The sequence below is a fragment of the Triturus cristatus genome, chromosome 3_1, assembly GCF_964204655.1.
Source record: "Triturus cristatus chromosome 3_1, aTriCri1.1, whole genome shotgun sequence".
Lineage (NCBI taxonomy): Eukaryota > Metazoa > Chordata > Amphibia > Caudata > Salamandridae > Triturus > Triturus cristatus.
This window is the reverse complement of record NC_140583.1, coordinates 92,582,429-92,595,835: the sequence shown is the minus strand read 5'-3', so window position 1 is coordinate 92,595,835 and position 13,407 is coordinate 92,582,429.

The window sequence follows — 13,407 nt, the reverse complement described above, 5'->3', positions numbered from 1 at the left end:
GATGCCATGTGTGATGTCATGCGCTGTGATGTCGTGCGCCGTGATGTCATGCGCCGTGATGCTGCGTGCCGATGTTGCGCACCGTGATGTCGTGTGCCGTGAAGTCACTTGCATACTGCCTAACTAGGTTTGTCCCTCCACTTCTTTTTTTAGGACATATGCCCTGGTTTCCCCGCACCTAAATGCTAGTGTTCCAAGTAGTGTGGTCAGAATGTGGAGTAAAATGCTCACCGGATTTATCAGGTGCCTTTACTCATGCGGAGTCCTCTTTCCAGGGACCATTCCGCTGCCATTTACCACCTGCTCTGAGCAGGAGTAAAATAGCCCAATGGAAGGATGGTGTTATATAATGCATCAGCAAACACTGTGGGAGGCAATCTATCGGGGTCCAGTATGGTTTTGCACTCACAATCCCTTCGCGATCCTCATGCGTTTTAACGAACCAGGGGGCATATCAGAATCAACCGGCGATAATTATCGCTAAGCGTGCTTAGCGCTAGGATAATTATCGCCGGACATCGCTGGATGTTATCGCGGAGATAGCGCGCTATCAGCGACGCTTATTTCCAAAGCGATAAAAATTCCAGAGTTAGCTGCCAAATGTGCAATTATCGCTGGAAATCCGGAGATAATCGCACAAAGATTGGCGATACGTTGTTGATAGGGCAGGGCAGACTTAGCCATTATATCCACCTTCCATTGGATATAATGGCTAAGTCAGATTGAAAGCAGGCGTAAGAAAAGTAGCGATAAGCGCGGTTAGCGCTACTTTTCTTATCGCCATGCAAGTTAGTGGGAGGTTTGTTGATAGGAGTAATGTCGATTAGCAACATTTCTCACGTTATTTTTGTGTGGAGCGCCCACTTTGCATCTCATTAGAGATGCAAAGCTGGGCATTGAGGGAAAGGGCGCTAAGGCAAGGATTCACGTGATGGCGTGACCTTGCTGATAATGCGATAAAATTATCGCCGCTTTTCGCCTGAAAATGGACACTAAAGCGGCGATAATTTTATTGCGGTGCCTTGATGATAAGCCCCCAGATTTTCCGGTTGTACCATCGATCTTGGTTTCCGGGTGCAGAAACATGGGGCAGTGGTGATCAGGCAAAGCGGTATCACACCCGCTCGTAATCTAGGCCTGAACCCCAAGTGACAATCTCAAAGTAGTCTTCATCTACCCCACAGATGTGCATACCCGTGTTATGAGGTCACACATCCGTTCACTGAGTGACAGCCTCAGAACCAACTTTGCAATTGATTTAAAATTCCATCGTCTCTTGAGCACAGCAACGATTCCAGATCCCCGCAGCATACGGCTGGGCCGTGCCATGCAGCCATGCCAACTAACACAAATGCAGCGTGTTTGGGCGGCCTCTGAAATGGCTCCGAAACCACAGCCAGCAATGGCCATACTGAGCCGCACCATAAGGAGAGGTGGCAGACAAGAAAAATAGGGTCAATTTCTGTTTAATACCGGCTCGAAACATGTCTGCGACGGCTGTTGACAAAGCCGTATTCCCCTCCTTCCTCAAATGTCATGCAAAAGTAATCCTGCCCTGCGGAGCCCTGGTTGCGCTTCCTCTGCCAGGCGCGTCGGGCGCAGGCTGGGTCCGCGCGCCACGAGCCCGCCCCTCCGGCCAATCAGACGCCGCCTCCTGCACGCTGCTCCCTCGGCTGCCATTGTTCATCATGTCCCGGGCAGCAGACAATGCTTTCATGTGCTACCAGTCTGTTGGCCTACTGCGCCTGCCGTAATCTCTTCTGCTGGACTGGTAACACTTGCACAATAAAACACAAAAAACAGCACCAACCGTCTGCTCGGCCTGCTGCGTTGAGTGGGTCTTTGTGAACTGCAATGGTTTGGAAAAGAACACGATTTACCGATTTCCAGGATAGGGGGCTCTGCATCCTCCTGCCTTTCATTTTGATGACAGGATCAATCAATAACAGGTTTGGAGGCGGGGGAATGAAATGACTGATATCTCTTTTTCATGTTTTTTGGGTTTCTTTTGCATCCAAGCACAGAACATCAGCTTACAGAAGTGGTTTCTGCCATGAAGGCTGTCTTATTATACACAGCAAACATGATGTGCACTCTCTGGCATGCAGTTAATGCGAGTCAGAAACGCATATGCAAAGGGTTCTGTGGCGGAGTCCTCTTGGCGTTGGTGTTTCCTGTTTTTCAGCGTTGACTTCAGAAATCAGTTTCATTCAGTGTTTTAAGCGGGGACCAGATTAGCTACAGGCAAATTTGTGCTGGTTTAGGTCACTTTAAAATGGTGCTGAGCAACTGTGTATGATGTTTGCTGGGATGACAAGCGCACAATGACTTTTCTCACCACACGGACAGCTCAGATGTGGGTGTAAGACTGCTGCACAATGGCCAAGCATGTGTTATGTGGAATGTATTAATTCGGGTTGGGCGCACTCTACTTTTAATAGTGGTTCTAATTTCCTCAGAGTTTGATTGCTGTGATTAAATCTTTACAGCCCTCCTTTTCATCAGGACACCCAGGGGCATATGTATGAAACTATGGCTCAGCGCAGCCATTAAGACATTTTGATGCGCTGCAGCATAGAGAAAGGACAGGAGTGCACCCTATTTAAGGGAATAGGGTGCATTGATGCCTTTTCCCCTGCACTGACGCACTTTAGGCAGCCACGCGCCAACGCAGGCACCCTTGTACCCTGCTGCTAGGGTGCCTGGGTTGCATTCAGGATTGGTTTTGTGCCTGGAACGTCTACTCAAAGCAGAATAGCGCAACTCAGTGATTCGCGCTGTGCTACTCTAGATTTATGAAGTCACTCGGACTCATGCAATGTGGCTTTCCGTGCTTCATAAATCTCTTTAGAGTTTGTGCTGCATATGTACCACATTGCGTGGTGGAAACGCAATGCATCCTTCTTATAAATTTTCCCCGAAAGAGCAAATTTATGAGCCCCCTTGCATCGCTCTTACACCACGCAACGTGGTGCAAGAGTGACGCAAATCAGAAATGAGATCTATGAAGCCACACAAAGACACCTTGCATGGCTCTCAGTGGCTTCATAAATATCGAGTAATGCTATGCAGCCCAAATCGTGGTGTTGCATTACTCTCTGCCAAGGAGGTGTTTCCATGGGCGTTGCATGGGTTTTCTCTCAAAACATCCAAGGATTTTGACACATTCCCAGATTTACTAGAAGTGGCAGACCAGGGATGGGCCGAAAACCTATGCCTCCCCAGGTGAGGTGTAAGGGAGATAAATATATGTATTTAGCCTCGTTTTTCATCTTTCATTATTCTGCAGCACACACAGAAAGAGGAAAAATCCTCACAGGATTGTTTTTGTGCAGGAAGGTGCCAATTCCTGCATAAAAACAACCCTCCTTACGACGCAGGCACCCTTGAACCATATCAAGATTACTGGTGAGATGTTTGTTTCGGTAACATGTGAAACACAAACTGCAAAAGCAATAGGCTCCTTAACACAAACAGCCGAAATCTCGACTGCACAGAAATATCGCCCTACAAAGCTTCTATCTGCATGTGATCAATATATCACCTAGCCCTTCTCAACTTTAGCCTGCACTGGCTTTGTAAATTCAGGAAAGCTCAGAGGGCTGTTGGGTAGAGTAGGCGGTGGTCGTCCCAGTGGGGTTATCACTGAGGAGTCACCATCATCTAGTTGTGGGAAAGTGAGCTAAGCGCCTGCTCTGACTCCTAGTTCCTTCCTTCAGTTGGTGATGCTGTAAATGCAAGATCCTCTGTTCCAGAATTCTTTTAACATTCCACCTTTTCACTTGAGCCTCTCTTCATGCAGTCCTAGATTGGTGTAAGGTTTGCAAAAAAAATGTTGTCACTTGCCAGGAAGTGCTCTGACACATTACGGGTTCAAGTCTTCATTCTCATCCACCTTATAGTCAACATCGTGCACAGCCTCTAAGTAACAATTCATCTCCAACAGTCCCCATAGGAAATGGGATCCCTGATACACAGGACTCAACCTGATGAAACCCTATAGTAAAGAGACAGCAGGCTAGGAGAACACAGGTTACAACACAATGTCCTAGATTTTGAAAGGTCTGAGCTGGCACACACACAGCATTACCAGTTTTGTGCTGCGTCTGTGGGCGTATTTAATGGTAAGTAAATTTGACATAATATTATGCAATATTAGCCAATAAGCCTCACTGTCCTCGAAATTCTATGAGACTCTCAGTGGTTCGACAGGAAAAGTCTTGCAAACCAACTGCAATGAAAAAATGCTATGATTTTTAGGTTTCATACCACCTAATATCATAACAATGACATCATTGGAAAGGACATTGTGTGACTCAAGGCCTGTTGATGACATTACAGGACATCATGACACTGGACTAAACTTAGAGACAAATGTAGTGTGACTATGACCCTGACAATTTCATACAGAATAAATGTCCTTGTATGAATGAGTACCATTTGAGCATTGTAGTCAGTCATTACCTCACTAACACCTCTTTCCATTTAAAAACACATTGATGCTGTTCTTTGTTTTCCCTCAATAATTCGAGTAGGCACTGCAAGGCATTTAAAGGTGCTGTACGACTTGCAGAGATTTATAATTGACTTCCTGCTCAGATAGCTAGCTTTCAGCACTTAACAGATTCAGGACCCTAATTACAAACAAGTAGCATCATGTTTGCATCACTTTTGGGGCGCAATCCATGACGCAAAATGCTAGTAGATATTTACAAAGCCATGCAAGGAGTGATTTACGCTGCCTTGCATGGCTTTGTAAACAAAAATGTAACAGAATGTAGTGGCTTGCGCTGCATTGCATTACATTCCATCCTAGGAGGCATTCTGTAGGTGGAACATGGGCGTTCCCATTGATCCATCCATGGATTTTATTCACTCCTACATCTACAAAGGTTTGTAAACCTGGGATTGCATGAAATTGCTATGGCCCCCAAAGGACAGTGTAACAGGAGAGAAATCTTTTTTTTCCTTATTATTTCCTCTTTCTATGTGTGCTGCAATCTTTGATTTTTGTCTTCAAAAACCAGGAAAAGCCGGACTACAAAGGGAAAAAGCACTTCTACAGGATTGTATTATTTTGCATTGCAAGATGTGTATTGTGCCACATGCCACTGGCAAGGCTTTAAAAGCACTTCTGGATCGTTAGTTTAACCACTTCGCTGCTAGGCCTTCCCCCCCCCCTGTGCTAAGCCTTTTTTTGGCTATTTTTGGCTTAGGCCCCTGTAACGTTTTGACCACATAGGGTATCCACGCCAAATTTGCATCCTTTTCTTCTAACATCACAGGGATTCTAAAGGTACCCAGGGTTTGTGGATTCCCCTGGAGGGGACCCAGAAATTAGCCAAAATACAGCTTTTTTTGCAAAATGGGAGAAAAGGGCTACAGATGAAAGCGTCTGTTTTTACCCCGAAAATGGTATCAAAAAAGGGGTTGTGGTGCTGAAATCACCATCCTCCCAGCTTTCAGGGACAAGCAGACTTTTGTCAGAAAAACCCAAGAATTTTACACAGGTTTGGCATTTTTCTGGGTTATAGTCTATTTTTGCTATTTTTTGTGCATTCAACCTCCTTCCAGTTAATGGTAAAAATGGGTATGAAAGCAATGATGGATCCTGGAAAGCTATTGATTTCTGAAAAGTAGATAACAGTTTGAATTCAGCAAGGGGTAATATGTGTAGATCCTTCAAGGGTTTTGTATAGAAACTAACAGTTGAAAATAGAAAAAATATGAAATGAGTTAAAAAACCAGCCATTTGTGCCAATGTTTTCACCTGTAACTTCTACTAAGTATGACAGATGTTTGAAACCAGTATACAGTTACATCTGCTGGACCCTTCTGTTGGTGGGGATACAACCCGAGAAACCCAGAGCCAATAACTGAGCAGCGTCTTGCAATGGTTTTTTATTGTGTGCCGGGTATATAGCAATTAATTTGGAAAAATATAGACAGGAAAAAATCGGTATGGAAGTCACCTATGTATTTCTGAAATGGGAACAAAATTTAGAGGTTAGAAACAGTAGCTATTTGCACATCTCTGAAATTGTGGGTACCCATTCATCAAGTTGCTTCTTTTTTACACATTGTCTTACATTTGGAAGGCAGAAATGCATTGAAAGTCAATAGGTAATAACAGTTGCGCCACAATTTTCTGTTCCCCTAAGTCTCCCGATAAAAATGATACCTCACTTGTGTGGGTAGGTGTAGTGGCCGCGACAGGAAACGCAACATGGACACACCACATTTTCACAGTGGAAACAGACCTTTTTTTTGCAAAGTGCCTAGCTGTTGATTTTGAACCCTAGCTCTACCGGCACCTAGGGAAACCTTGCAAACCTATACATCTTTGAAGAAAAGACACCCAGGGGAATCCTGGATGGGGTGACTTGTCTGGCTCTCACTAGGTTCTGTTACCCAGAATTCCTTCCAAACCTCAGACTTTGTAAAAAAAAAACACATTTTCCTCACATTTCTGTGGTGGAAAGTTCTGGAATCTGTATGGATTCACAAAATTCCACCCACCCCGCATTCCCCAAAGTCTTCCGAGAAAAAAGGTACCTCTCTTGTGTGGGTAGGCCTAGTGCCCGGGAGAGGAAACAGACCAAAACGCAACGCGGACACACCACATTTCCACAGTGAAAACGGACACTATTTTTGCAAAGCGCCTAGCTGTAGATTTTGAACCCTAGCTCTGCCGGCACCTAGGGAAACCTAGCAAACCTATACATTTTTAAAAACTAGGCACCCAGGGTAATCCAGGATGGGGTGACTTTACTGGCTCTCACCAGGTTCTGATACCCAGAATCCCCTGTAAACCTTAAAAGTTCTAAAAAAAACCACATTTTCTTCACATTTCCGTGGTGGAAAGTTCTGAAATCTGCGTGAATCCACAACATTCCACTCACCCCGCATTCCCCAAAGTCTTATGAGAAAAATGGTACCTCACTTGTGTGGGTTGACCTAGTGCAGGCAACAGGAAACAGCCAAAAACGCAACGTGGACACACCACATTTTCACAGTGAAAACCGACCCTTTTTTTGGCAGATCAATCAATCAATCATCCATTTGTATATCGCACTACTCACCCGTAAGGGTCTCAAGGCACTGAAGGAGGGGGGTTAACAGCTACTGCTCGAATCGCCAGGTCTTGAGATGTCTCCTGAAGGTCAGCAGGTCCTGGGTCTATTGCAGATGGGTGGGAAGTGTTTTCCACATCTTGGCGGTGAGGTGGGAGAAGGATCTGCCACCGGTGGTGGTTCTGTGTATGCGTGGGACGGAGGCAAGGGCGAGGTTGGCGAAGCATAGCTTGCGATTCAGGGTGTAGAAGGTGAGACGCTTGTTGAGGTATGCTGGTCTGGCGTTGTGGAGTGCTTTGTGAGCATAGGTGAGGAGCTTGAAGGTGATCCTCTTGTTGACGGGGAGCCAGTGCAGGTCCTTCAGGTGGGCAGTGATGTAGGAGTGACAGGGGATGTCCAGGACGAGGCGTTCAGAGGCGTTCTGTATACGTTGAAGTCTGTTCTGGAGTTTGGCTGTGGTTCCAGCGTAGAGGCCCTGCCGTAGTCCAGTCTGCCGCTGACGAGGGCATGGGTGACCGTCTTTGTGGTTCCGGTGGGGATCCATCTGTAGATCTTGCGAAGCATGCAGAGGGTGTTGAAGCAGGAGGAGGAGACGGCGTTGACTTGTTGGGTCATTGAGAGTGATGAGTCCAGGATGAACCCCAGGTTGCGTGCGTGGTGGGCTCCAGTGCGGCTCCCAGCGCGGTCGGCCACCAGGAGTCGTCCCAGGTGGTGCGGGAGGAGCCAAGAATGAGGACCTCCGTCTTGTCTGAGTTCAGTTTCAGGCGACTGTTCTCCATCCAGTCGGCAACGGCCTTCAGTCATTCGTATGGGTTCGTTTTGGCAGTGGCGGGGTCCTTGGTGAGTGAGAGGATCAGCTGGGTGTCGTCGGCGTAGGAGACAATGTTGAGGTTGTGCGATTGGTTGATGTTGGTGAGTGGGGCCATGTATACATTGAAGAGGGTAGGGCTGAGGGATGATCCTTGGGGCATGCCGCAGATCATGTTGGGGGCTACAGAGCGGAATGGGGAGGCCTCTGGGTTCTGTCGGTGAGGAAGGAGGTGATCCAGTCCAGGGCCTTGTCGCTGATTCCTGCGTCGTTTAGGCATGTGGGAGAGTGTGGTGGCAGACATTGTCGAAGGCGACCAAGAGGTCCAGGAGGATGAGGGCAGCAGTTTCCCCATTGTCCAGTATGGTCCTGATGTCATCGGTGGCAGCGATGAGGGCAGTTTTGGTGCTATGCTTGCTGCGGAATCCGGATTGGGACAAGTCCAGGATGTTGTTGTCCTCAAGGAAGTGGGACAGTTGCTTGTTTTTTTTGTTATTTAAAATATATTTTATTCATTTTTCCAAACAAAACATCCGGCCATTCACAGGAAACAAAGGCTAGTAGCAGCTGTCTGGACAATAATAATTTCTTAACAGATCCAAACGCAAATTGTAGACTCTCAAAGAATAAATGTATGCAGCAATCTCTAGAAAAGAGCGTCATGTGATAATCTACTAAAGGAGGAATACACTTTGCAATAATAAGCAATGAGTCATCAGAGGCCTATAATCATATCTGCAGCCATCAAACAAAAGAAAACAAACCAAAACTTAATCTAAAACTAACCCGCCACGCCCTCTTATCCCACCCCCCCCATCCCGGCGTGTCACATAGGTCAAACATTGCAATAGTATCAGGGATAGGTCACATTCCTCACAAAATCGATATCATGAGACACACATCAAGGGACACCACAACCCCAGTGAGAGGTACATGTATAAATATGACAGTTATATTCAGCCAGAAATGAAATATATTAATCAGGGCGAAACTGCCGGGGTACTCGCCGTAGAGCCCCCATCCAACTCAGCCTCCGGGGCTTTCAGTAATATCACCAGTCCCTCCCAGGCCCTTGCAGCCTCCAAAGCTTTGTCGCTGTTTGCACGGCTAGCCAGTTGTAATCTAGCTGTACCCTCTCATTCTGCCCATCTAAGGAGTTCAGCTCACCACCTCTAGACACTGGGGTCCCGCTTAGACTTCCAATGTGCCGTAATATCCCTTTTGGCCAATACCAGACCCAAGTCCAAAAATGTACTAGTAATCTTGGTCTCAGGTGTGTGGGGAAACCAGTGGAGGAGGCAAGTGCCTCTATCGGGCTCTATCTCCCTTTCAGTAATATCACCCAATAGTGTAATCACCTCCTCCCAGTATGACGGGACAGTTGCTTGTTGACGATCTTTTCAATGACTTTCGCCGGGAAGGGAAGAAGGGAGATGGGTCGGAAATTCTTGAGGTCCTTCGGGTCCGCTGTGGTCTTCTTGGGTGTTGATCTCAGCATGCTTTCATCTTTACGGGAAGGTGGTGGTCTCGAAGGAGCTGTTGATGATCTTCCGGAGTTGGGGTACGATGATGCGGTTTGCTTCGTTGAAGATGCAGTGAGGGCAGGGGTCGGATGGTGAGCCAGAGTGAATGGTGTTCATGGTCTTGATGGTGTCGTCATCGCTGACGTGGGCCCAGGAGAGCAGGTGGTTGCTGGGGCTGGGGGGTGGTCAGTCTGCAGTGTCGGTGGCTGTGGGAAGGGTCTGGGTGTTGAAGCTGTCGTGGATGTCTGCGATCTTGCGGTGAAAGAAGGTGGCTAGGGAGTTGCATTGGTCTTACAACGGCGTAATGTCTTTGGAACTGGAGCTGGGGTTGGAGAGCTCCTTCACGATGTTGAAGAGCTATTTGCTGTTGTGTGCGTTGTTGTTGATGCGTTCCTTGAAGGAGGTCCTTTTTCTGGCTCGGATGAGTTGGTGGTGCTTACGGCTGGCGTTCTTCAGGCCTGTGTGGTTGTCCGGTGTCTTTTCGTGGTGCCACTTCTTCTCGAGTCTTCGGTAGACCCGTTTGGATTCCTGGAGGTCGGTAGTGAACCAGTTGGCCTTTCTGTCGGTGCATCTGTTTGAGGGTTTTTTGATCGGGCGAGAGTGTTGGTGCAGTCGTCGATCCATTGCTTGAGGTTGCTGGCGGCTGTGTCGGTGTCGGTAGAGTCTGTCGGTGAGTCACGGGTGAGGGTAGTGATGAGCTGGTCTTCTGTGACCTTGTTCCAGCTGCTGTAGGGGGTCCGTTGCGGGTGGTGGGGTGGGTTTCTTGAAGGTGAAGTGGACGCAGCGCTGGTCGGTTCAGTGTAGTTTGGTGGTGTGGCTGAGGGTGATGTGTTTGCTTTCTGAGAAGATGGGGTCGAGCGTGTGTCCGGTGGTGTGGGTGGGGGTCGTGACACGCTGTTTGAGTCCGAGGTCGGCGAGGTTGTCGAGCAGGGCCACGAAGCTGCTGTCATCGGGGTTATCGAGGTGGAAATTCAGGTCTCCGATGAGGATATAGTCTGTGGACGCAAGAGGGTGCGCGCTGATGATGTCGGAGATGTCATCGATGAACTTTGGCCGAGGTCCGGGGGTCTGTAAACGAGTGCCTAGATGTAGATTTTGAACCCTAGCTCTGCCGGCACCTAGGAAAATCTAGGAAACCTATACATTTTTTAACACTAGACATCCAGGGGAATCCAGGATGGGGTAATTTGTCTGGCTTTCACAAGGCTCTTTTACCAAGAATCCCTTGCAAACCTAAAAATTCGTCCAAAAAAACCCATTTTCCTCACATTTCTGTGATGGAAAGTTCTGGAATCTGTGCAGATACACAAACTTCCACCCTCCCCGCATTTCCCAAAGTCTTCCGAGAAAAATGGTACCTCACTTGTGTGGGTAGGCCTAGTGCTCGCGACAGGAAACGGTCCAAAATGCAAAGGGAAGTCACCTGTGGAAATTTAGCTTGCAAACTGAACATTATCTGCGCCATCTTGCCCCTCCCCAGCGCCACACACAGCGAATGCACGGCCGCCATTTTAGGCACCCCACTCTCTCCCCACTCATTGTCAATAGCCAGCGCTTTCCCCCGGCGCTGCGAGCATCCCCCGCGCGCCGGCCACCCCCGCTCTCTCATACAGGCCATAAACCCTCTCCTTCTGCGCGACCCTGCTGCGGAACCACATCCGACCGACATCCCATACATGGTCATGCCTCTCCTTTGATAACCCCCTTCCTCTGCGCCCCATTGTCCGAACTGGTCCCAGGCCATCACCTAGCCCTGCGGATGCAGTTTATTGCCCCTACTGTAAGGGAAACACCCCGCATCAAAGGGATTACAGTAGATCAAAGCCCCTACCCCCTGAGACCCGGCCGGTTGCACATACCCCCGGGAATTAGCGGAATTCCCTGCTGCGCGATAGCCATCTCCCACTGCGGGTAGGGTGGGAACCTCTACTGTAACTATGTGTGGGATCGGATCTGAGCCGGGGCTTCAGGGGATGTTCTTTCAGGCATCAAGAGAATCTCAAGAATGTACTATATGTAATAAAGCAATAAACCGGTGTATAAGAGACCAGGTCTCAGAGATGCGGTTAGAGCACCTCGTGACGATACCTTGCTGTCTGATCTGATGTGTTCTGCTCCGACGGAATAAAACTTTGTTTCCTGCCTTCCAGTCTCCGGCGCCTGCCTCTTTTATTGGTAAAATCATCGAGTGGTATGAGAGGCGATTACCGCCGGGCAAATACTTGAAAGGTTATCGACTGAAACTGCCGCTACCATTTAACAATTGGCGTCCCAAACGTGGGGCCCATCAGCGACACGTGGATCCAGTGGGAGAGGTCCCGACGACAGAGTGAACGACTGCAACGATCGGGAGAGCTCCTGCCCAATAGACCCTCGTCTGGCAGCCGATCATCCGAACTTCACTGGTTCCGAGCAGACCTCTCTCGAGTGATCTACGGTCCTGACTGGGAACCATCAGGAGTGCCGCGGCAAATACGGAGAGTAGAGGACGATCGGGCGCTGGAGGCGGAAGACGAGAAACTGTCCACGCGGTCCGGGTAAGGTCGTGATACACGACAAATTGAGAAATAATTGATTGATTGTTTGACGCTTTGGAAATACTAGTATTGCTCATTGATTGTTCTTTTTGAGATATTCGCTGTCTACAAACGGGGAGGAGTAGAAATACTCTCTCTCTCCCTTTGCAGATAGTGAAGGGTAGGTAACGCAGACTTTTGTCCCCGTTGAAACCCGTCGTGCCTATCTTTATCTCCCCATTGATTGATTGTCCGAACATTGATTGTTTTGAAGAATAGTGCTTTTTGAGATATTCTCTGTTTGCAAATAACGTAGAATAGGAATATTCTGTCTAGTCTTTGCAAATAGTGAAGGGTAGGTAACGCAGACTTTTGTCCCCGTTGAAACCCGTCGTGCCTATCTTTATCTCCCCATTGATTGATTGATTGATTGTCCGAACACTAGTTGTTCGATATTGGTTCTTTGGAGGTATTCTCTGCTTACAAATAACGAAGAATAGAGATATTCTGTCTAGTCTTTGCAAGCAGTGAAAAGATAGGTAGTGCTGACTTTTGTCCCCGTTGAAACCCGTCATGCCTATCTTCTCCCCACTGATTGGTAGTTGGTTCTGCCCGGACCGCTTATTAGAGGTGAACCACCCGGCTCCACTGGAAGGCACCCCTAATAAGGACATGTTCACTAAATATGGACTAGTCGCCGTAGCCTATAGCAAGCTGTGGCATTAATATACCAAGAAGGACCCCGAAAGTCAGTGGCCACTGATGGGATCCTTCGACGACCATAAGATAGAAGCGCTAGAAATAGCTCTGCGTAGCAATAAGACGACGCCTACTATGCTTGACAGTATCGGCATGTGGCGCAAAGAAGCGACGCAACGGAAAAAGAGGGAAGAAGTAAAAGCAGAAAAGGAATTACGAAAGGCAACTCACCTTGCCGCTAGAAAGTTAGAAGAAGACATAAAGGAGAGAAGGGAAACTAAACTAAGACAGGAGCCCGAAACCTCAGGCCAGTACGCTGTTAGGACCCCTTCTCTGCTCTACCCTGAGTTGTCCTCCAAGCAGCGAACGAATGACGAATTACTGTTAGGTCCCCCGATCATTTACATGCCCCCTCCGTATGCACCCTCCCAATCAATAGTGCAACACCCACAACCCCCGAACACGAGCGAAAGCAGTACAGGGGCCTCGGCCCTCACGGCCTCCGCGCCGGCTGAGCCTCTTGTGCCGAACCCAACGTCGACTACAACGCTAGACGACCATGAGATAGGAAAGAAAGAGTCCACCAGAATGAATCGGCTAGCGAAGGATGAACGAACAGGAATCGACAAGATAGTAAAGGCACTGGTAGGATCCCTTTTGACCTTACAAAAACTAAAATAACGCTAGGAGTTAGCCCTTTGTGGGACATATGAAACCAAGGGAAGGAGTCAAGCTCACGGTCGAGACGACCGTGAGGTAGCCCGACTCCATTACTCTCGCTACCTAAA